The sequence below is a fragment of the Rhagoletis zephyria genome, unplaced genomic scaffold, assembly GCF_001687245.7.
Source record: "Rhagoletis zephyria isolate East Lansing unplaced genomic scaffold, Rhagoletis_zephyria_1.1 Rzeph_scaffold_00547, whole genome shotgun sequence".
Taxonomy (NCBI): Eukaryota; Metazoa; Arthropoda; class Insecta; order Diptera; family Tephritidae; genus Rhagoletis; species Rhagoletis zephyria.
In genome coordinates, this window is record NW_016157631.1 from 172482 (window position 1) to 194985 (window position 22504).

General features: G+C 32.6%; 1 protein-coding gene and 1 long non-coding RNA gene across 2 annotated transcripts in view; both read right to left on the minus strand.

The window, feature by feature from the left end:
- LOC108360258 (glutamate receptor ionotropic, kainate 1-like) overlaps window positions 1-22504 on the minus strand; it is a 162624-nt gene that overhangs the window by 111562 nt on the left and 28558 nt on the right. The window lies entirely within an intron of this gene.
- LOC108360260 (uncharacterized) lies at window positions 15494-16329 on the minus strand. Its single transcript, XR_001847077.1, has 4 exons — window positions 16233-16329; window positions 16111-16172; window positions 15891-16018; window positions 15494-15834 (listed from the first exon to the last, which is right to left on the minus strand). It is a non-coding gene; the product is annotated as an uncharacterized LOC108360260 (long non-coding RNA).

The following is a 22504-nucleotide window of genomic DNA, read 5'->3' on the forward strand; positions in this document are numbered from 1 at the left end:
CATTATTATTAGCGGATTAAATATATTAAACAACGAGATTTTAGATGGAGATTGTTCAATTTATTTCAAAACCAATATAACATTAAATAATGAAGAATATGTAAACATTAAGGAAACTATGGTAAAAATACTCCATAAAAAGCATAAAGAAAATTTAGATACATTAGAATACTTAGAATCTCAACCAGAATACAAGTTCAATAATCTAGACGAAATATCATCCATATTTGTACCAATTGAACAAAATCCAATTAAGGCTACATTTATAACTATATTAATTATAACCCTATTAATCACAATAACCAAACTATTATTAGAATTTAGAGTAAAGAGAAGGAATATACTTTATCAAAGAGCACTAATACAATGTCAAAAAGACCATGAAGAAAGAAAACGAAAATTACTAGAGTCCAAATTGTAAATGAGGACATTTAATTTTAAGAGGGAGGAGAGTTAGTGTAACAGAAAATACACTACTGTACCGATGACATCATCCAATGTATGATACAGAATCAGTAGTTTACATAAAAGATTCCTATTGAACATTATCAGCAACCAAAACATTCCTATTGAAGATTATCAGCAACCGAAACATTGCCAGCAAATAAAAGATTGAAGATTATCAGCAACCAAAACATTGTCAGCAAATAAAAGATTGAACATTATCAGCAACCAAAACATTCCTATTGAAGATTATCAGCAACCGAAACATTGCCAGCAAATAAAAGATTGAAGATTATCAGCAACCAAAACATTGTCAGCAAATAAAAGATTGAACATTATCAGCAACCAAAACATTCCTATTGAAGATTATCAGCAACCGAAACATTGCCAGCAAATAAAAGATTGAAGATTATCAGCAACCAAAACATTGTCAGCAAATAAAAGATTGAACATTATCAGCAACCAAAACATTCCTATTGAAGATTATCAGCAACCAAAACATTCTTATTGAAAAATATCAGCAACCAATAAACAAAAGAAACCAGAGCCTATAAATAGAGTATTAAGTATAGAAATAAGTTAGTCTTCTATTATACAGAAGCATATGAACTTCAGGTTAGAATTGATTTAAGTACAACTTGGTACCAATAAAATTATATTTATTTATGTACATCGAGAGTATGAATTTAACTTGCACATATTTTAAGGTACACTTCTTAACAAACAAATTTTTTAAAGTTATTATGCATGGATAAAGGAGACATCTTCTTTGAATTCAGTACTAAAGTTTGACATTTTATTTTTAGTATTTCAAGTGCTTATCAAAACTTTACGACACTCACATATTGACCAGATTGGCATTTATCTTAAGATTTTTTAATTTTAATTATTTGTTTATACTTTAATAAAACCCCAAGGTTCAATTTTTGCGCAACATTAAAAAAAATCAACAAACTTTCGTAGAAATTTCGGGCTTTTAATTCGATTTCCTAGAAATACATGTTTTGAGAATGCCGTTTGTAGTCCGATGAATTTAAATGAAGTGCAAGTTTAAAATAGCTGCGACTTATCGTTGATTTTTAATATATATATATAATTTTTTGATGAAGGTGTTGCTCATTTTCTTCATTAAAAAAAATTCGCGTTTAGATAATATGACCTTGACGGCAAATTCCAGCTGCTTTAAACTTGCACTAAAATTGAAATAGAAAGCTCGAAATTTTTACGAAAGTTTGTCGATTTTTTTAATGCTGTTCAAAGATTTAAACTTATTTTCATTCAGTTTTTGTTAAGGAATTAACTATATTTTTATAAACAAATAATTAGAATTAAAAAATAATAAAATAAATAGTCAACTCTAGTCAATATATGAGTGTCGTGAAGTTATGATATTTAAGAACATAAAGAATTAACGATAACACTGTTTCTAACTATATGAAGCTGATTTCGACATTTTGTTTTAATAAAATTTTGTATCGAAAATATTCTTTCAAAACTTTCCTAGGAATGTGCGGTTGATAGCACACCTTTTGCTATGTTATAATGGTTATTTCAAAACCTTTTTTCAAAACTTAAAAAAGCAAAAACGAGAAGGCGAAGACAAAAAGATAAAACGAATTCCCGCAGTGAATTTTCAGAGCTACGTATATATTTATAGTATTCATCACAAAATTGTACTAAGTACTGCGTAGTAAACGAAATTGTATCAAAAAAGTACAATTGTACCAAAAATGCCAACACTGATGTAGAACAAAGCAGAACACAAATAATTGGGGTGTTCACAGTTCGTTCCAAATAGTGTCTCAAAATGTAGACGTCTACATTTTAAGACGTTTTCTAACCGTAAAATCTGTGGTGTTGTTGTTTCCCATACAAAATTGGAAAACGACGCCGTCTACATTTTGTCACACTCAAAGGTATGTTTTTTACGCGTCTACATTTTGCAACCTCGCAGCAGGGTTGCATTATGGCAATACTAATCACATTTTTTTTATTTATTGGGCACGTTTTCCGTATTTGCATTTAATTTGAGCGCAATTTCTGATGAAAAGAAACAAATCAAGGAAAAGGAATAACAAATATTACGAATTGGTAATTAAGTTAAATAATTACAATTTTTCAGAAACAAAATCGAAAGGCGACATATAAACAATGCACGCAAACAAGAAATGTCTGGCAACACCAGCAAAGTGTTGAGACGATTTTGCGACGACTGCTAGAAAGGGGTGCTCACAGTTTGATCCAAAAAATGTCTCAAAATGTAGACGTCTACATTTCAGACACAATTTGGAACGAACTGTGAACACCCCAAATATTAAACTCATTGAAATTATTTTCAGCCTCTCACTCGACCAAATGAGTAAAATCCAGCTGGGTAGACTATACTCGATAGAGACAAAAATTGCCGCCACAAATAAGAGTTAGTATATTTTGAGTGTGTTCTTGTTTTGGTGGAAATTACTCTTACTCATTTTTTGAATTAGTGTAAGTGCTCATTTGCACTAATTTTTATGGATCATGAATAAGTACACTAATTTTATTAGTACTCAAAGCCGATCTCTGATGTGTCTGAGCGACGTGATATCGCTATACCACATACATGCACACATAAACGTATTTGATCTAAACAGCGACCACTGACACGGTTGCCACATTTGGTCACTTGCCATCAAAATAGGTAACTTTTTGAGTGCTTGGTAACTTGGCAACGTTTTTTTTTTTGGTAAGTTTACCATGTATAAAGTCCGGCTAAAAAAGTTGAATTAATTTGCTAAATTGAACTGTGGTCGTGTGTAACGGGGACAACACTACTAGAAACAATTGCGTTGGTCAGGCAACACAGCGCTCAGCAAAAATAGCTAACCACATATCGAAGAGAATTATCACTGGGCAATCTACTCGTTAATTTATCACAGTGTGGGGCGCCTGTCACGCGCTCAATATTTATTGTGATATTTGGATCGTGATCCATATTGATGGATTTCAAAATAGTGATGAATCGCGCGGGAATGCTCCATGGTCAATATTTATCGCGTCAGTATTTACATGTTTTTGTGTCGAGAAGTTTAAAGTCCAATAGATGAAGCCTGGAAATCTTATCTTAGTGTGATACCACATGTAATTTGTTCGAAGTGCATGCAATTGATATCACGAAATATGGCACACGTTCAATACTTATTAAACGATCTTTGATCCATATATAGAGTAAATGAAAAAAATTAGGTTTGAACAGCAGTTTGTGCGGTGTTTTTGGGTTTTAGCGCTTCGGTATATGCGCTTAAGTCGATTTTTTAAATAATTTTTTTATTCTGAGGCTAAGATCCCGTTCAAAAGACAATAGCTTCAAGCGCGTTTTTATGAAAAGTACTTATATTTTTAAACGCGCGCGTTGCAAAAATATTTTTGTGTTGTTTTCCGTTTGACAAATTTTTACCATATTCTTCTTTATACACGTACGTATTAGAGGTATACGCCGCCGAGCCACGCCGCCGTTTTTTGTCATTCCTCACGCGCCGCCGCCGAGTTACGAAAATATCGGCGCGGCGGCGGCATTCGGCGCCTAAGGAATTTTGTACAAAATTTTCATGATGTATGAACATTGAATGCATCATTTGAAGGAACTAAAAACTACTTGTATAAAACACAATTTTACGAAATGAAAATTACATTTTTAAATTAGTTTTTTTTGCATAATTTGGGCCAATGGACAACAATATGATCTCCTTTATTTTTCCAAAATTAGCGAAACTCAGAAAAACATAGGTAACATATTTTTCGATGAAAGCATTTATTACAGTTAAATTAGATTCGAATACTGGTAATCTAACGATTTTTTCCGCAGTAGACAATTCTTTTCAATACTGCAACAATACTACTTTTTTATACACCTAGTACAACAACAAGAAAGTTATAACACATCAAAAACTTTAACGCCAATATCTCAGAAAGCAGTTATAATAGAAGCGGCCTCTCAATTATTGGAGATAAAACAAAGACAAGTTGATTTTTTTGTGTATTTTTTTTTTAAATTTTAAACAAACACATTTTTTGCTAATATTTACATTCGTAAGTTATTTTATTCTGGGGTCCCGCATACGTATACAAGTACTAGGTGGCTGTGTGAAAAATACGTTAGCATTCTTTAGTGGTGGTCAAACCCCAGGAAGGTTTTGCTCTCTCACATCGCAATGTTTTCTACCNTTTTATTCTGGGGTCCCACATACGTATACAAGTACTAGGTGGCTGTGTGAAAATTACGTTAGCATTCCTTAGTGGTGGTCAAACCCCAGGAAGGTTTTGCTCCCTCGCATCGCTATGTTTTCTACACAGGGTTAAAGTTCCCTCTTTATGGTAAACATTAGTATTATTTTTCATTACATTCGGTTCTCCTTAGAAAAATTTGGCGCTTCATATTTTAGTAGAAATTTTAACCAACTATAAGCCATTTTTTTCAACAGTTCGNTTACGAAATGAAAATTACATTTTTAAATTAGTTTTTTTTGCATAATTTGGGCCAATGGACAACAATATGATCTCCTTTATTTTTCCAAAATTAGCGAAACTCAGAAAAACATAGGTAACATATTTTTCGATGAAAGCATTTATTACAGTTAAATTAGATTCGAATACTGGTAATCTAACGATTTTTTCCGCAGTAGACAATTCTTTTCAATACTGCAACAATACTACTTTTTTATACACCTAGTACAACAACAAGAAAGTTATAACACATCAAAAACTTTAACGCCAATATCTCAGAAAGCAGTTATAATAGAAGCGGCCTCTCAATTATTGGAGATAAAACAAAGACAAGTTGATTTTTTTGTGTATTTTTTTTTTAAATTTTAAACAAACACATTTTTTGCTAATATTTACATTCGTAAGTTATTTTATTCTGGGGTCCCGCATACGTATACAAGTANATGTTTTCTACACAGGGTTAAAGTTCCCTCTTTATGGTAAACATTAGTATTATTTTTCATTACATTCGGTTCTCCTTAGAAAAATTTGGCGCTTCATATTTTAGTAGAAATTTTAACCAACTATAAGCCATTTTTTTCAACAGTTCGAGTTCGAGTCGATGGGTTAAACTTTTGGAAAAAAAGTAGACCAACCTTGTTTTCAATATGTAATACGCAAAAAATCGTTAGAACCCTGTAATTTAGCATAACGGTTGATAAGATTATTGCAAAAATTTATTGAGAGCGACATAAATTACCCCAATAACTAAACTTGTAAAATTTTTTTATTTCTTTAAATTTAAATAGTACATACGGATCTGTAGAGATCGTAGAGATCTGTGTGTGTATGTATGTATATACGTCAGACCATCTTCTGTTCGCCCATCAATCAGCGCCAGACACTCAACATTTTAATTCAAGTAGGAAGTAACAATATGTAAATTTAAAACTAATTCAATAATGAAATAAATAGAATTATAGTAATAGAATAAAATGATAAGATTAGTAGCCTCATGGCTTTTTGAAATCTACCTTATGAGCAGTAGCGCCGGCGTTTCCAGACGCGCCGGCGTCGCCGTCGCCGCCGAATATTTTTGAAGTTGACCACGCCGCCGCCGCAAAGGCTGTCTGCGTAAACCTCAAGTACGTATACAGAGATCGAATAAAAATGTATTTACATATATACGTATGTGAATATATGTAGTTATTACTGACATTTAAAAAAAAGTTGAGTTGCACCTTAAAATGCATCACCAGAATCAAAACGGTAATAGCGCGAGGCACGCCCTTTTAGTTTTCTTTTACTATAATATATAGCATCACGTAGGTGCAATGAATTGTTTAGTAAAAGACCGCTTTGATTTTTTATAGATCCTTATTTCTCATATTAATAAAAATTTGTTTATAAATAGGCTCATCTGGCCCCCATCGCCTCATATGTAAAATGAATTTGTATAGTTTTCTTTTAATAAAACTATTTATTATACCCATGTCTTATTTATGACAAATAAAACAGGTTTGTTTAACAGTTTATTATATAATAAAATGTTGTTTTTTACTTGGTAACTTTTAGGTAACTTTTTTTGTAAATTCTGGTCAGAAATTTTTTTGTCGTGTGGTAACCGTGATTCACTGATTGAACTTGTAAATACATACATGTATGTATGTATATTAGACTGCATCACTTCCCATACAAAAAAAACCGGTGCTATTTTTCCATTGGAATTATAAAATCTATTATATTCTAAGACGTCCACCAAAATATTTCGGAAAAATATTAAGATTTAAGTGAGCTGCGCCGATTTGAAAATACCTCTAAAAATGGAATTTTATATGAACAAAAATAGTTTCTTAAAGATTAAAAAAAAAAAAATCCCCTCAAATGTCAAAACGGGTTAAGCTTAAAGAATTTGCATAAAAATATAAAAAAAAATTTAAAAAAAAATTGAACGGAATGGTAATATTGAGATTTTTGGTGCTGCTTTTTAACTTTTTTCAAAGATTGGTATAAGAAAAACTTGAATAACTGAACCTAAACTCTTCCGATTTAGACTTGATAGGTGTCATTGGAAAGGTTTTTTCTCATCGTTTTTATTTGTTTGCTAATAAACTCATTCAAAGGATGAAAGAGAAAGGTAGGATGAACGAACGTTATTCACAGTTGAATTAAGATGTGTTGGTATTTGAAAAATAAAACATTGGGATACGAATGACTTTTTTTGGGCAGAAATAAAAACAGTGTGAAAATACCTTTCCACTGAGATAAGTCTAAATCAGAATAGTTTTGGCCCAGTTATTCAAGTTTTTCGTAAAGCAATCTTTGAAAAAAGTAAAAAAACAGCATCAAAAATCTCATTATTACGATTCCGTTGAAAAGATTTCTAAATACTTTTATGCAGAATTTTTAAGCCTTATTTGTTTTGTCATCTGAGGGGATTTTTTTCAAAAAGATCTTTAAGATACTATTTTTATTCATAAAAAACTCCATTTTTGGAGGTATTTTCAAATCGGTCCAGCTCACTAAAATCTTTATATTTTTCCGAAATATTTTGGTGGACGTCTTAAAATATAATAAATTTTGTAATCCCGGCGGAAAAACCGCAACTTTTTTGGTGATGCAGTCTAATGTACATATGTACACATTTATAAACGAAAGACAAAGTATCGATTCACACTCATATGCAGTATGTGGTTGACACAAAAATTAAACATTTGTAGGTTTTTAAATACTCTGCAATGGAACCCTAAAGTAGTCAGGGAAAATACTAGTTTACAACTAGAATTTGCTGACTGAAACCTAACTAGTTCGAAAATGACCAGACTTGTACCAAGTGCAGTACGATTTATTCATGCCCTGTTTTATTTGAATTCGACAGTTTAATAAAATAAACTAAAAAAAATACAAATATTATAACGTTTATTTGGTTATATTGTAAACCATTATAGCGAGTACGTATTCAGTTATACCAGACATGTTAAATAATGATTAATATTCATAATAATTATTAACTAAACCATGTTTTTTTTGGATAACCGTTTAATTATCAAATACCGATATTACCACCTTTTTAATGATTAATAATTAATTACTTAAAAAGAATGTTAATTAATTCATAAATTTTAATTACATCATCATTTCTTTATTTTTACCTTTTTTTAATTACACGATTAATATGATTATTTGCTCAATTTCTATTATCAATCAACAAGCCAAACTATAGACAAAAATGAAGAATACATATTTAATAAATGCTTGAATTGCTTATTTTTTTGTTCTAATCCAAATCTCAAATTTTAAACATTAACTATTACTTTTATAAAATTTTAAAAAGAATAGACTGAAATGTGCAGAGTTAATGAATTTAATTTATTTTAATGAAAACTATTATTTGTATTTTAGTTCACTCAAAAATTAACTAAAGTATTCATTTTATTTTTAACTTAAATGTTTTCTTTTGCATATTCAATTTTATTATAAAAGAAAAAAATATAGTATTTATTATACCTGAAACCTTTTACTTTTAATAACATTTAATCAAAAATGCATTTAAATTTATGTTCGAAAGTTTAAAATATTTATGTATTTATTTTTGCTTTTCATTAATACTCAAAAAATATAACACTAATTATTGGCTGAGGCTGCTAAATAAAAATGTGTAGTATATTAAAGTGTACTTAATCAAACGTTTTTTATTGTATATTCATGAATTCATTTTATTTTTAACTTAAATGTTTTCTTTTGCATATTCAATTTTATTATAAAAGAAAAAAATATAGTATTTATTATACCTGAAACCTTTTACTTTTAATAACATTTAATCAAAAATGCATTTAAATTTATGTTCGAAAGTTTAAAATATTTATGTATTTATTTTTGCTTTTCATTAATACTCAAAAAATATAACACTAATTATTGGCTGAGGCTGCTAAATAAAAATGTGTAGTATATTAAAGTGTACTTAATCAAACGTTTTTTATTGTATATTCATGAATTCATTTTATTTTTTGACACCCAAAGTAGTGGTTTTGGTCCATAATTGGACTAGTACTTTTCTGTCTATTTTGAACTAGTATGAGACTAGTATATTTCTGACCGAAATCTGACAATTGCCATCTCGTAGGACATTACCATGTTACAAATACCAGTTGATTGCATGGAAAAAAGATAGTTGGCTGACTAGTTGGGCATGCGGTACATACTAGTTGTGAGATAGTTTACAACTAGTACATTTGACTACAGGGTATGAACATACCCAGTCAGCAAAAAATCCGAAAACCGATCCGAAAAAGGACAAAAAAGTGGATGACGTGCGAATTTTTGTCCGTTTACTGATTCCATTTTCTGATACTTTGACGATCCGTTTTCCCACTAAAGTGTGCGGCAGAAACGTATGTACAGAAATGTACCGAAAATCGTGGTGAAAAGGATACGTTTTCGGCTGTTTTTTCTGAACTTTGTCTGGTTGAATTTTTCGTTCAATACGCTTTTCTTCTGCACTTCACAGATACTTTTTCATGGCTCAAAAGAAATAAAATAAAATTAGGAAGCGCCTGACGGAATTCGAACCCGGCACCAGAGCTGTAAAACTGTGAAATCAATTTAAATTAAAAATAATCAATTTTATATTAATATGTTTTCATTGAATTCTCCCTTGTTGAATAATGTGGCTTATAGTTTTCCAATTCTACATTCCTCATAGTAGATACGATTGCACACATTTACATATTCAAAGAAAGAATGAAAAAATTGAATGACGAACGATTTACTTTCAACACTGAATAAGCACTCAGATGAATGCAGCTTTTGCTATGTGTGCACTCAGTACCAATCAATTGATAAATATTTTGAACACACAAAATCCAAAAATACGCCAGGTTGCATTTTATTAAAAAGACTGCAAAATTTCAACACGAAAAAATAGTTAATAGAGCGTTATCATCAGTTTTCTTTCACTTAAATTTGTACAAGGATTTATAAGAATAAAAAATATTAATTGGGGAAATATTTTTTAGTGAACGTGTCGTTAGAATATCATTATGAAAAATATAAATTATTAATGATTTTAACATCTCTGTTAAGAAAATTGTCAGCTTTCCAAATAAGTGTTACCAATATACCATTATCTAATAATGCATAATGCATAAATTAGTATATACATATATAAATTAATATAAACTAGCAAATTTAAGAGCTTCTGGTTCTAACTTTAGACATACATATACATTTCATTATTTAATTATAAAAATTTTTGATAAAAATTTCGTTCTCCTTTTTTTCGTCGCTCTTCGGTCAAGCAGTTAGAAAATCGAATTTGTTGGTTTGTGGAGGTTTTTTTCATTTACAATAAGTCACAAATTATCAACATTTCCAACAAAAAAATACTTAACAAAATTCGGTGGTCTCTATTTTCATTAACATCCTTTTCCGTAAGTGCAATATTTAAGAATTTATACTCATTTCATTGAGCATAAAGGAAAACCCGCGTACCGAATTTTCTTCCGATATCTANTTTTCATTTACAATAAGTCACAAATTATCAACATTTCCAACAAAAAAATACTTAACAAAATTCGGTGGTCTCTATTTTCATTAACATCCTTTTCCGTAAGTGCAATATTTAAGAATTTATACTCATTTCATTGAGCATAAAGGAAAACCCGCGTACCGAATTTTCTTCCGATATCTAAACTTTTCCTAGAGTTATCGTGTACACAAACAAACGGACAGACAGACAGACGGACATGGACTAATCAACTTCTCTTTTTATTCTGGGCATTTACGGTGTATACATACATATTTACATAAATGTAGTATATATCTATCTCGATTTTGGTTGTTCCAAATATCCGTTACGTTAGAAAAGTTATAGTACCCTCCTGCAGAAGTGCGTAGTAAAGATGTTTAAAAAGGACACCTTTTAATTAATAATTAATAAAAATTTTCAATGTAACTCCTCAACCCCTCTTTAAAGAAAACAAGAACCCTTATAAAATTTCGTTTTGAAAGCTTTCAAATTTGAAAACTGAAGAAAAAAATTAATAGAAAAAAATTCATATAAATTAAATTTATATATACATATATTCTTTATAATATAATTTCACTTGTAACTAATGTATGTATGTCGTGTTTAAATGAAAACACAGAAGCTAAATACGCTTTTATTGCCATCTGTGCAGTTACATATGTAAATATGTAAGTATGTATAAGTATATAAAATTTGCTATGATGGAGCCCCAGATGGTGATGATTTCAAAATGTGTAGGTATTTAAGAGTAACATTAAAAACTACTCGTATACACGAGGCATCAAAACGCAGAGTGTCTTCTGTCTCGATTTGAAAAAAAAACAAGATGGCTTCAGAAAATCTATAAATAGAAAGTAATTGCATATATCCAGAGAAACAACCATTTACAGGTGTATTCTGCGCTGGTAATAAAAATTTTGTTACCGGTATATAAAGTTCCTGTAAATTTTTAAACCTTTTTCGCAATTGGTGTACTCTTGTAACCGGTAAATTTTGTTACCATCTCATAAGCTGGTAACAAAATATTGCCCCGTGAAATATGCAATGCCAGAATTTCCACAATTCTTCATGGCTGAATTGCTGAATATATAGCATTACCAACGTTCCTAGAATCGCGGTGACATGAACAGGTAACATTTTTGGTAATAAAATTTTCCGGTTACAAAATCTTCGGTTACGTGCAGAATAGACCTGTTATAGTTCTAAAAGTCTATAATACGAAGGGACAGATGCCGATAATGAAATTCTTAAGTTTTTTCAAGCAAGAGTTTTAAAAATTGTCAATTCTATTGACAGTGTTTTATATTTCTATGTACAGTTCACTAGTTTCGAATCTAATATATGTATATGTATGTATCAAGATATGTCCTTTGTGCTCGACGGTTGCGATGTTTGTTTGGACTGATTTCGCACCAGTCATTGGCCATTGGTTTATGACAGAAAACGTCTATACATACACGTTGAAATACATACATACGTATACATATATATATATTTTTCAATTCCAGATATGTTTAAACTTTAAAGTATAAAACATATCAACCCTGGGAAAAAAGTATCAGTACTGAATGGCAAAACCGTGTGCATTCATTTTAAATATACAATCATGTGTGTGTGCGAATGCTTCTGTTACATTCACATTCCATACTGAATGTCAATCTACCATTCAATAACACAACACAGTTTATTTGTTTTCAAGCATTTTAAGCCACTCAGGAATGAGGTTTTTTGTATACAAACAAACCATGATACAATAATTTTTTGAAGGTAGTTTCACTTCAAAATTTTTGACATAAACCGTGTCTGTGACAAACACGCAATGTGGCCACTGCTACGATACAGAACTTGGGGATTTTCGCTTGCTATTTTAGATATTTTTTAACAGAACATGTAAAGATTTATATGTTTCATAACTGATCACTTAATTTTAAATATAAATATACGTATTCAATACATACATTTTTACCACTGCTAATCACATGAATAAAAATCATAAAAAGGGTTGGCTTTCCTTTATGGCCGTTCGTTAAAGGGGCGGTGGGCGAATGGTAAGTGTGCGTGTCACCTCTAACCCACCTTTTTGGAGAGGGAATGAACCGCCATTGACAAAAATGCAACCCCCGACCACCTAGGTCCCCTATGGTTCCCTAGCGACCCCTTAGAAAAATTGCCAAAAATCACAATTTTCATTTGCGTTTATTCGCTTAAAAAATGTTAAATATTCATTTGCACAATACATTTTTATATACACATTTTTATATACAAGACATTTTTATAAATCACCCAGTAACCAAAATCGGCATCACTGGGGCGGCAGCCCCAGGTTTACCACACAGAAAGGGAATTCTAGTTACCTAATCCTCTCCCAAGGTTGCTTCACTGGGGCGGTAGCCACAGTTAGGTCACACAGAAAGGAGAATTCTACGTAGTAAGGTCTATAATCCCTAAGCGCGGCCGAAGGCCGCCTACGCAGAAAGGAATTCTACACAAAAATACTGTGGACGCAAGTAAAAATTGCGATTTTTGGCCATTTTTCTAAGGAGTCGTAGGGAACCATAGGGGGCCTAGGTGGTCGGGGGTTGCATTTTTGTCAATGGTGGTTCATTCGCTCTCCAAAAAGGTGGGTTAGAGGTGCCATGCCCACTTACCATTCGCCCACCGCCCCTTTAACGAACGGCCATAAAGGAAAGCCAACCCTTTTTAACATTTTTATTCATGTGATTAGCAGTGGCAAAAATGTATGTATTAAATACGTACGTAAAGGTCGGTTGGAGGTGCCACGCCCACTCCCCCTTCGCCCACCGCACCTTCAACGAACGCCCATAATGGAAAGTTTCCCCTATAAAAAAAATATAACGGCAATATTTCTTGTTTATAATGGATTTGATCCATCGCACACCACGGACTTTATCGGCCGCCGACTTAGATGGGCTCGCTAGTCTTTCCATTGCACCACAACTTATTGGTCGGAGCGATTAAGCTGGTGTAGTGTGCGCACCTCCATACATCATCATGTACATATTTCAAGCGAGCCCTATTAATTAAATAGGCGGTCGATAAACTCTGTGGTATGCGGTGGCTCTTATAGCTGTATCCTTACACCTATTCCGTGTGTTGCAATATCCACGAAAGCAGCAGTTAACTTTTTATGAAGAAAAATATTAAAAGATATTCGAAAATTATTAATTATTTTTCCAACGTCAAAAGCTGGATTTTTTTTTTGAAAAAGTTGGTACAACAAAAAATACGAAACACGTTTTCTGTCAGATAGCTAACATGGCGGATAAGAAGAAGAAGTGAAACCATGATGCAATAATGAAAGGTGTTGTACGTTGTGACAGCTCGAAATCGAACTACCTTAGGTCAATATTGTATTTTGGAAGTACAAGATAAACGGAAATAAAAAAAAGCCTTTTAGTTAAAAAAGTACTAAATTGTATGCCTTCTCAACAGCGTTCCGATTATCAGAATAGGTATATATATGGCTTGGTAGTCTCATAAAATTGTAGATAATTAAAATAATAAAATTAGGCGTGTTTTTATTCACAGGAATATGATAATATGCTTAAAATTTTCGCGCTGATGAATACCCAGCTAGAACAATATGGCTTATATAATTCCTTTTATGAGCCGTATCACTAAGAAAATTCTCCCTTATGAATTTGAAATTTGTCCCTTATATTGTACAGGCCAAAAAGAGGAATTCATTTACGTGTGATCTTTTGTCCCCCTCTTTCATATAGGCTTCTTGTGCGCATATATCAGGTTTCATAGCTGTTGACCATACCAATAATGCCTCATGCTCAGTTTTACTAGATCAATTCGTGTTCTCGAGAAAAAAAATGTCACGATGCAAAAATCTGAGTATAGCCGCCAAATTCTTTTCTCAAAATTTTGAAAGTTCTTTGTTTTTTGCCCTATATTTGCTTTGTATGGTATTTTCAACAAAATATAGGCCAAAAACGATAAATGTTCAAACTTTGGAGAAAAACAATTTTTCAGATTTTTGGATCGTGAAAATTTTTTTTCTCGGAGAACACGAATTGATCTAGTAAATCTTAGTATGAGGCATTATTGGTATGGCTAACAGCTATCAAACCTGATATAGTCGCACTAAGGTTTTTTTGTGTTCCACAGTGTTATACAAGGGATACTTTGAGGAATCATATAAGGAATTATACATTACCCAAGTCCACGTATATCCAAGTTCGTGTCATACAGCAAGCATTGACTACTTTTTAAAGTTTTATTTATTTGTTTTTGAAATTGACGACATATTTCAGAATTTGTAATTAATACGTTGTGTTCATTTTAGTAAATCCACTTTTTTAATTGTACAAAATTTATTATATACATACAGTATCGGTCATATCAATAGCAACCCCATTTCAAAGTAATATTATTTCCCTCTCATGTTAATTTATTTATTGCTAAGAATTTGCAACAAAATTAAAGTTGAATTTCTAACAAAACTCATATAAACCGAATTTTAAAACTTCGTAGAAAACTACAAAAAATACAACAAATTTTCAACCAAAATTCAAACTTTTTTCTCAGAAGTGTTAGAATTTTTTTGAGCACTCAGTTTTATAGCCCCTTCAATTATATGCAAGTTTGAAGTGGCTATAAATGACCTTGGTTTTTTTAGAATCGATTAAAAACAAATCGTGTTTAATCGTCTTCTATATAACGAAAACTTCGACCATATATCGATGGCTGAGTAGAAGATCGACCTATCTCGGCAGCCAGGTCGAAAACGCCCGATATCAGAAAGCTTTTCAACGCCCTATTTCAAAATTTGGCTGAAAAACGCCCTATTTTAGAATTTGATTGAAAAATGCCCTATCTCGGAACTCGGTTCAAAAACACCCTATCTCAGCACATTTTCGAAGTATTTTTATTTGAGATAGGACTTTTTTGAACCGACTAATAATAATAAAATATGTACTATATACATATCTAGTTTCAATATAAAAAAATTTATGTACACCATTAATTGTGTATACATATCTAAGTCAATATATGTGATATACATGTACATACATCTACATACATATCGTCGTTTAAAGTAAAAAACCATGTATCAATAAATTGCAAAACCGCGTATAGAGATAATGCAAACCCACGTATGCGAGGTTGCATAAATTAATTTCTAGAGAGTAAAAACATTCATATTTCAAAATGGTTATCTTTTTGTAAAAAGCAATCGCATTTTTGGCTAGTATATTTCAGGAAGAATGGATAAGGATTGATCCAAAAACGTGTGTGAGCGAATCCAATTTTTAGCAGCAAATGTCAGTTACGCGGTTTTGTACTTTAAGCGACGATATGTATGTTAACAGGAACGCAGCAATCTAATACACGGGTGGAGCAGGAACGCAGCACAGCAGAAGCATACAAAAAATCTGCAAATAAATGTTTTTTTAGGTTTTTAACAAACGAGAACCTGGTTTCAACTTACTTCAACGTGTCTAAATCACAACGCACACACTAATGCAAAGGCGCAACAGGAACGCAACACTATAAAATACGGGCGGAGCAATATACAGGCGGAGCAGGAACGCAGCACAGCAGAATCGTCCGAAAAATCTGCGAATAAATGGTTCATTAGGTTTTGAAATAACAAAGAGCTCAAATGGAATGGTTCATCAATAAAGTCAAAATAATATGTTGTAACTTACGTGTATTAGCTCTTAATCACAATACCAGCACAGGTCGGTCAGCGAAACACTAAGGAAATGACCTAATAAATGCAAAATTATAATTTATTTGTAAAATAATTCGGTTTTATTACAATACTTACCAAATTTCACGCAATTGGAAAACAAATGTCAGCGAATAAGAACAAAACGAACAACGAAAATTGAATCAATGTAGCTTGTTCAGGATTTTTTTCTAATATTTTGGGAAATGTTCAGTGAAAATAGCAAAGAAACAACACAGTTTCTCCTAAGGTAGTTCAAGATGGCGGATTAGAGCGAGAAGTTGCCAACGTATAACACCTTTCATTATTGCATCATGAAGTGAAACTACCTTCTAAAAATTATTGTATCATGCAAACAAACAATCAAAATTTTGAAAAGAATGTCGAGTGAATGCAGATCCTACTGATTCAATCATTTTACAGCTCTGCCCGGCACCTACTAACAAATAGCGGCACACTCCTGTGCACGCTCAGCCACTGCCGACTACGCATGCGTGCTTTCAAATGTTTAGCTTGAACAAATAAAATACAATTATTGCTTTCAAATGGCATCATCTTTTTCGAACGTTTTACGGATACGAAAATTGATGATAATGGTAGAAGGTTTTCTATGCGTTTTCGGATACGGAAAATTTAACTAAAGTGCACTGTCGGCAAAATTTACGTTTCTTTGTTACTTGGGTAATTTCCAAACAAAACGTTCATAGAAAGTATTACTTATATATTTGTTTAAGATTGGTAAATTTATCCTCTGAAACCATTTATCGACGTGAAAATTTTTGCGGAATACGAAACTGCTTTCAGGCTCTTCAAAAATATTTTTTTTTTTATTAATTGAATTTTTGTAAAATATTTTCCAGAATGTTACTGTTTTAAAAGTAAGTTAAAGGATTAAATAAGTTTAGAAACTATTAGAAAAAAGTATACTAACATTGAATGCATGCTTTTTAAACATTTGCATATCATTGCATTTTTCATGGTTTCATGTAATGGGTTTTCTTGGAATCCAGGCTTTTTATTTAACCTTTCTTCGGCAGCAATTTCCCATATATGACATTTGAACACTTTTGGAGATTTTTACAATTTTAAATAAAAAAATCCTTTTTCGCCAAAAATGACATTGTGGCAATATTTCACTTTTTTTCTAAGAGTCTGATTTAACGAAAACATATGAACAAGGGAAAGAAAAAAGTGACATTCAGGAAATTTCGGGGGGACAGTATTATAATAGAAAGCCACGCTTATGATGATAAAATTTTTCAGGCGAAAATAGAAAATAACAATAAAAGTTAAGGTGGTCATTTACAAACAATTACGCATTTTTTCATTGTTTCTTTGCTTAAACTTTTTTCAGCTTGATTATCGAATAACCTGAGCGAGGAGAAATATTTTTATATGAAGTAGGTAAAATATACAAAATAATAGCGTTTGCAAAAGAAAACAAGACGGCTTACAATAACAAATAAAAATAGCTTTGCTAGTGGCTTATTATTTGGATCGTATAATGCTGCTTTTGATTTTTCATTTTTACCACCATAAAAAAAAATTAAAAAGGGGGGACAAAAAAAGAGCACTTCGTTTGGAAAGCCATTTATATATCAACTGCTTTTCCCCTGCCGAATGAACTGCAAGTGCAAGTATGTTCTTCGATTTTGCAACTCTCAAGCTTAATTCTATAAATATGGGCAAATCTAAAAAACAGGTAACCTTTGTGTTATTTAGCTTTATTTTCACTGTTGTAAACTAAATCAAGCTGGTTGCTTTTGGATATAATTCATTGACGTATACATGAAGCCTAAAAAAAAAAATTGGATCAATTTGCTGCATAACTTTTGAATTATAGGTGTTTAAATTAAAACAATTATGAAAACAAGTGAATTTTTTATGTAATTTTTAAGAGAGGCACAATTAATTATGTCATAACTTTTGAAGCACACCATATTCTGATTTGAAATTAAATGGGCATTTAGCACTTATGTGTACACTTCATATGTAGTAGGTAAGAAAAGTGTGCATTAAAAAATAACGAAATGACAAGTAACTCAAAGTCTGTAACTCCACATTTCACAATTTTCAAAATTTTCGGTTTATCGCGTATAGGTTTTGAAGCATTTAATTTTAAGAACTTTTTAAGTATGTATTGCATTCTACAAACAATTACGAATAATTTGATACCTTAGCAAGAGGTGTGCTTTCAGAATAAACTAACTTTTAAAGATAAAATATTCTGTGATCTTGAGCGTAATTTTTATTCCAAAACCACCTTAATTGAAGGCACATTTGGAAAATACGTCGAAACGATCTAAATCTTTCTATAACTACTAGTCCTTACAAAATTACATATACCTGTAAAATGCTTCAACAAAATTTTCTCTAGAAGTGTGTAAAAACCCTGATTTAATAATTTTAATGATGCTCCTTCTTTTAGTCAGAATATTTCGAGAGTGGTATCAAAGCAACTTTTTTTTCGACAAATGTTCTGATAGTCGCTCTTACTTAATTGGAGCCTTTTAAATTCAATGGCGTCCTCAGTTTTACCCTATTGGCTCCACTTTTCGAGATAGCGGTACTTGAAACTTTGCTAAAATTTTAACTATTTTATAAAAAAGTCCCGGAGTTTTGAAGATATTTTACTAAAATTTTGCACATAGCCGTTTTTTAATATTATCTTAACTATTCCATAAAATCATCGAAATCGGTTCACTAAAATATCTCGCTTCCATACAACTGATTGACCAGAGACGATGTTTTGCGTTATAACTCCTCCAATTAAACAGGTTAAAATTTAGTATAGGTTCAATTTAACATATAGCACGCATACAATTTATTATTCAGATATGAAGTTAGAGTTATAGCGCAAAAACACATATCTGAGTAATCAGTTGTATTGGAGCTATACGTTAAAGTGCACCCATTTCGATAATTTTAAGGAATAATTAAGGTAATATTAAAAAACCGTTATGTGCAAAAGTTTAGTAAAATAACTTCAAAACTGAGGGAGTTATTTATAAAATAGTTAAAATTTAATCAAAATTTCAAGTACCGTTATCTCGAAAACCGGAGCTAATCTGGTAAATGTTGATAAGATAAAGTAAATGTTGAAGTATGTCTGTCAAAAGTAAAAGGTTAAAGAAAGCCGACTGCCATACCTACATAAAAGCGTTGGGCTGGGCGGTTTCTGACGCCTAGCGTTAACGCCGAAATACAATACCTAAACAAAAGCTGCAACGCTACGCCAAATGAAGAAATAACACCAACAATAAGCATAGGTTTGTTTATGTGAACTACGAAAATAACAGTTTCGCCGTTTTCTGAAGCCAACTTTATTTCCTAATATCCTGTCAAAATCGGATTTTCTAACCGCTAAGCGTTTACGCCGAGTTATTTCGGTAGGCTTCATACAAATTGTATGGGTATGAGAATTTTTTTACAGTCAGATGGCTGTTACAGGCGAAAATATTTTTTGGAAGGCGGCCACCTGTTTGAAATATTTAATTTTATTATTAAATACTTGAAAATACCCGGCGTGCTTCGCTGCGCCTTAAAAGTATTTACTCCCTCTCACAACATTTGAAAATATTAGTTAATACTGTGGTACATATTTGTGTAGTAGGCACATTTTTTTCAAATTAGATAAATATACGGTATTTGCATATTGAATTAATACACGTTTGAGGAAAGGATGCGATAGTAGCCTCCATTTATAAGATTATAAATTAAATTTCAAAGAGAAAGTCGGTACTTTACATATTTTGTGATTACATTCGAAAAGCTATTAACTAACATAAACACTCAAAAAAAATAATAAACAGTTCTTCATAGATCGAAATTTGGTTTTTAAATCTTACTTCATAAAGCTCTTTAAATATTTTGAGTGTAGAAAGTTTTTATTAAAAATATGCAATGTAGAATGTAGAATACGTCTAATCACGTAGGAGCTCAAAATGTAAAAGGAAAGAAAAAGGGCGGATGAGAAAAACCAAAATGAAAAATTACACCATAGTTAATGTCAAAAGTAACCATAATAAGGTTGCCATATTTAATAAGGAAAGTGATTTCTCAACACCCCCTCTCTCTTTCTGAAAATAAATTCCGTTTAGTAATGTACAAAAGCTTGAGCTAAATACATGAATTTATCTTTGCTTAAAGCCTTAGTAAAAATATCGTCTCCAAATATTTCACATCGATTTCCCGCTGGTTTTGCAAATCACAAGTGTAGAAATACTGTACTTCGATGTGCTTTGTACGCTTCGCCGACTGAGGACTCCTGACCAAAGTTATCGCTCGCTGATTATCCGAAAACAATGGAGTTGGAAAATGCTGTTCATGTCCACATTACATTAATCGTCTTAAACATTTGGCTCCTTTTGCTGCACTACAAAGAGCAACAAACTCCGCTTCTGTTGTGGAAGTTGCAGTCACCATTTGCTTTCGTAAGCTCCAAGAAATTGGTCCACCATTTAAAAATGCTGCCCAACCTGTGATGCTATTCCTTGTATCTGGGTCTCCACCCCAATCAGCGTTAGAATACATCTCAAGCTGTAACGATTTGGAGTTCAAATGAAAATGTATACCATAATCCAAAGTACCTTTTAGATATTTTAGAACCCTTTTTACACCTTGCCAGTGTGACAGTTCAGGTTTTTCCAAATATCTACTTAGTACGCCAACGATATAAGCGATGTCAGGCCTGGTACAAATCATTCAATACATAAGTGACCCTATTGCTTCGCGGTATGGAACATTCTTACTGTCAAAACTATCTGCATCATCTTTGGAAAAATGTATACCAATCTCGGCGGGCGCAGACACTGGGAAACAATTAAGATGGTTAAAGCGCTCTAAGATCATTTTGGCGTAGACGCGTTGAAATAATTTCAGTGTTTTCTTTTCTTTGTCAACCTGGATCTGAAAACCTACGAAACATTCGGCTTTGCGTTGAGTTATTTCAAATTCAATGTGCAATTTATGTAGTAATTTTTTTACTACGCTGGAAATATTGCTGCATATTAGGCCGTCATCGACATATAGTACCAGGTATACTACATCGTTGTTTGCTGTGTAACACATAAATCGGCCCATAATTGTTCAAAACCGAAATCTACTGGCAACTGTACAATTCGTATATTCCATTGGCGTGATGCATGTTTCAACCCATACAAGCTTTTCTTTAGTAAACATAGTACGCGGTCGTCTCGACTGAACCCTTTTGGTTGTTCCATATAAATAGTTTCATATAAGTTGACGTGCAGAAAAGCCGTTTTAATATCAAACTGTATCATTTCCATACCTTGAGCTGCAGCTATAGTACCGCCCTGACAGATTCATACCTGACGATGGATGCGTAGATTTCTCCGTAGTCAACGCCTTGTGTTTGAGAGCATTGAGAGAGATACGACTAAACGAGCTTTATATTTTTAGACTTCGCCATGTGAATTGAATTTCTTTTTAAAAATCCAGCGATTAGTAATGACATGCATTTCGCTTGTTCGTGGAACCAAAACTCATGTTTGGTTCTTCTGAAGAGACTGCATTTCCTCATTTATCGCCTCCGTCCACTTGTCAGAATCATCACTTCACATTGCTTCCTCTAGTGTTGACGGCTCAGCGCATGCTACATACAATTCAGCAACAGTCCCTTCAGCAGCTTTTTGTATTTTGATGCGCTTCTTAAGCATAGTCCCTCATAAGTCCCTCACTACCTTATGTGCACACATCTCACGAAGCGTTTTATAATTTTCGTGTCCAAGACGCACGTGCCATAATGTTAAAGACTGACTGACTGATGACGTCGGCGCTGACTTCACATTCATACGGTATAAAGAATGGACACGAATAATTTTGGTCAGCCGAAAAGATATTACACGAGCTTCTCCTCCAATTTGTGGCTGCGCCTTGATGTTGTCGCACAAAGCGGAGGGACCTACAGTTTTACGCCGACTCCGAAAGGCGATTGTATTTTTATGAGAAGCCGTTTTTCATGGCAGAAATGCACGGGGACGTTTGCCATTGCCTGCCGAGGGACGACCGCTGTTAAGAAAACCTTTTTTCTATATTTATGTATGCGATGTTGCTTTGACCAGGTCCCGAACCCAGGTGATGCGGAGTGGAAGCGTGCACTGCATACCACTACACCACAGCGGCTGACGGTGTGTCCATTCCCACGACAGCCGGTTCTACGTACCGGAATGACTCGGGTTTCACCCGACCAAGGGCTGTTGTTTCGGCGATCTAACCCCGTTTAGGTCGGCGAAGTATCTCAGAAGTTGTCCGTCCATAGGGCAACATTCACTACGCATTCTCCTACTCAGGGCTGGCATCGAGTCAAACCCTGGGCCAGAAATATACACCTGCTGTGTATGCCGAAGACG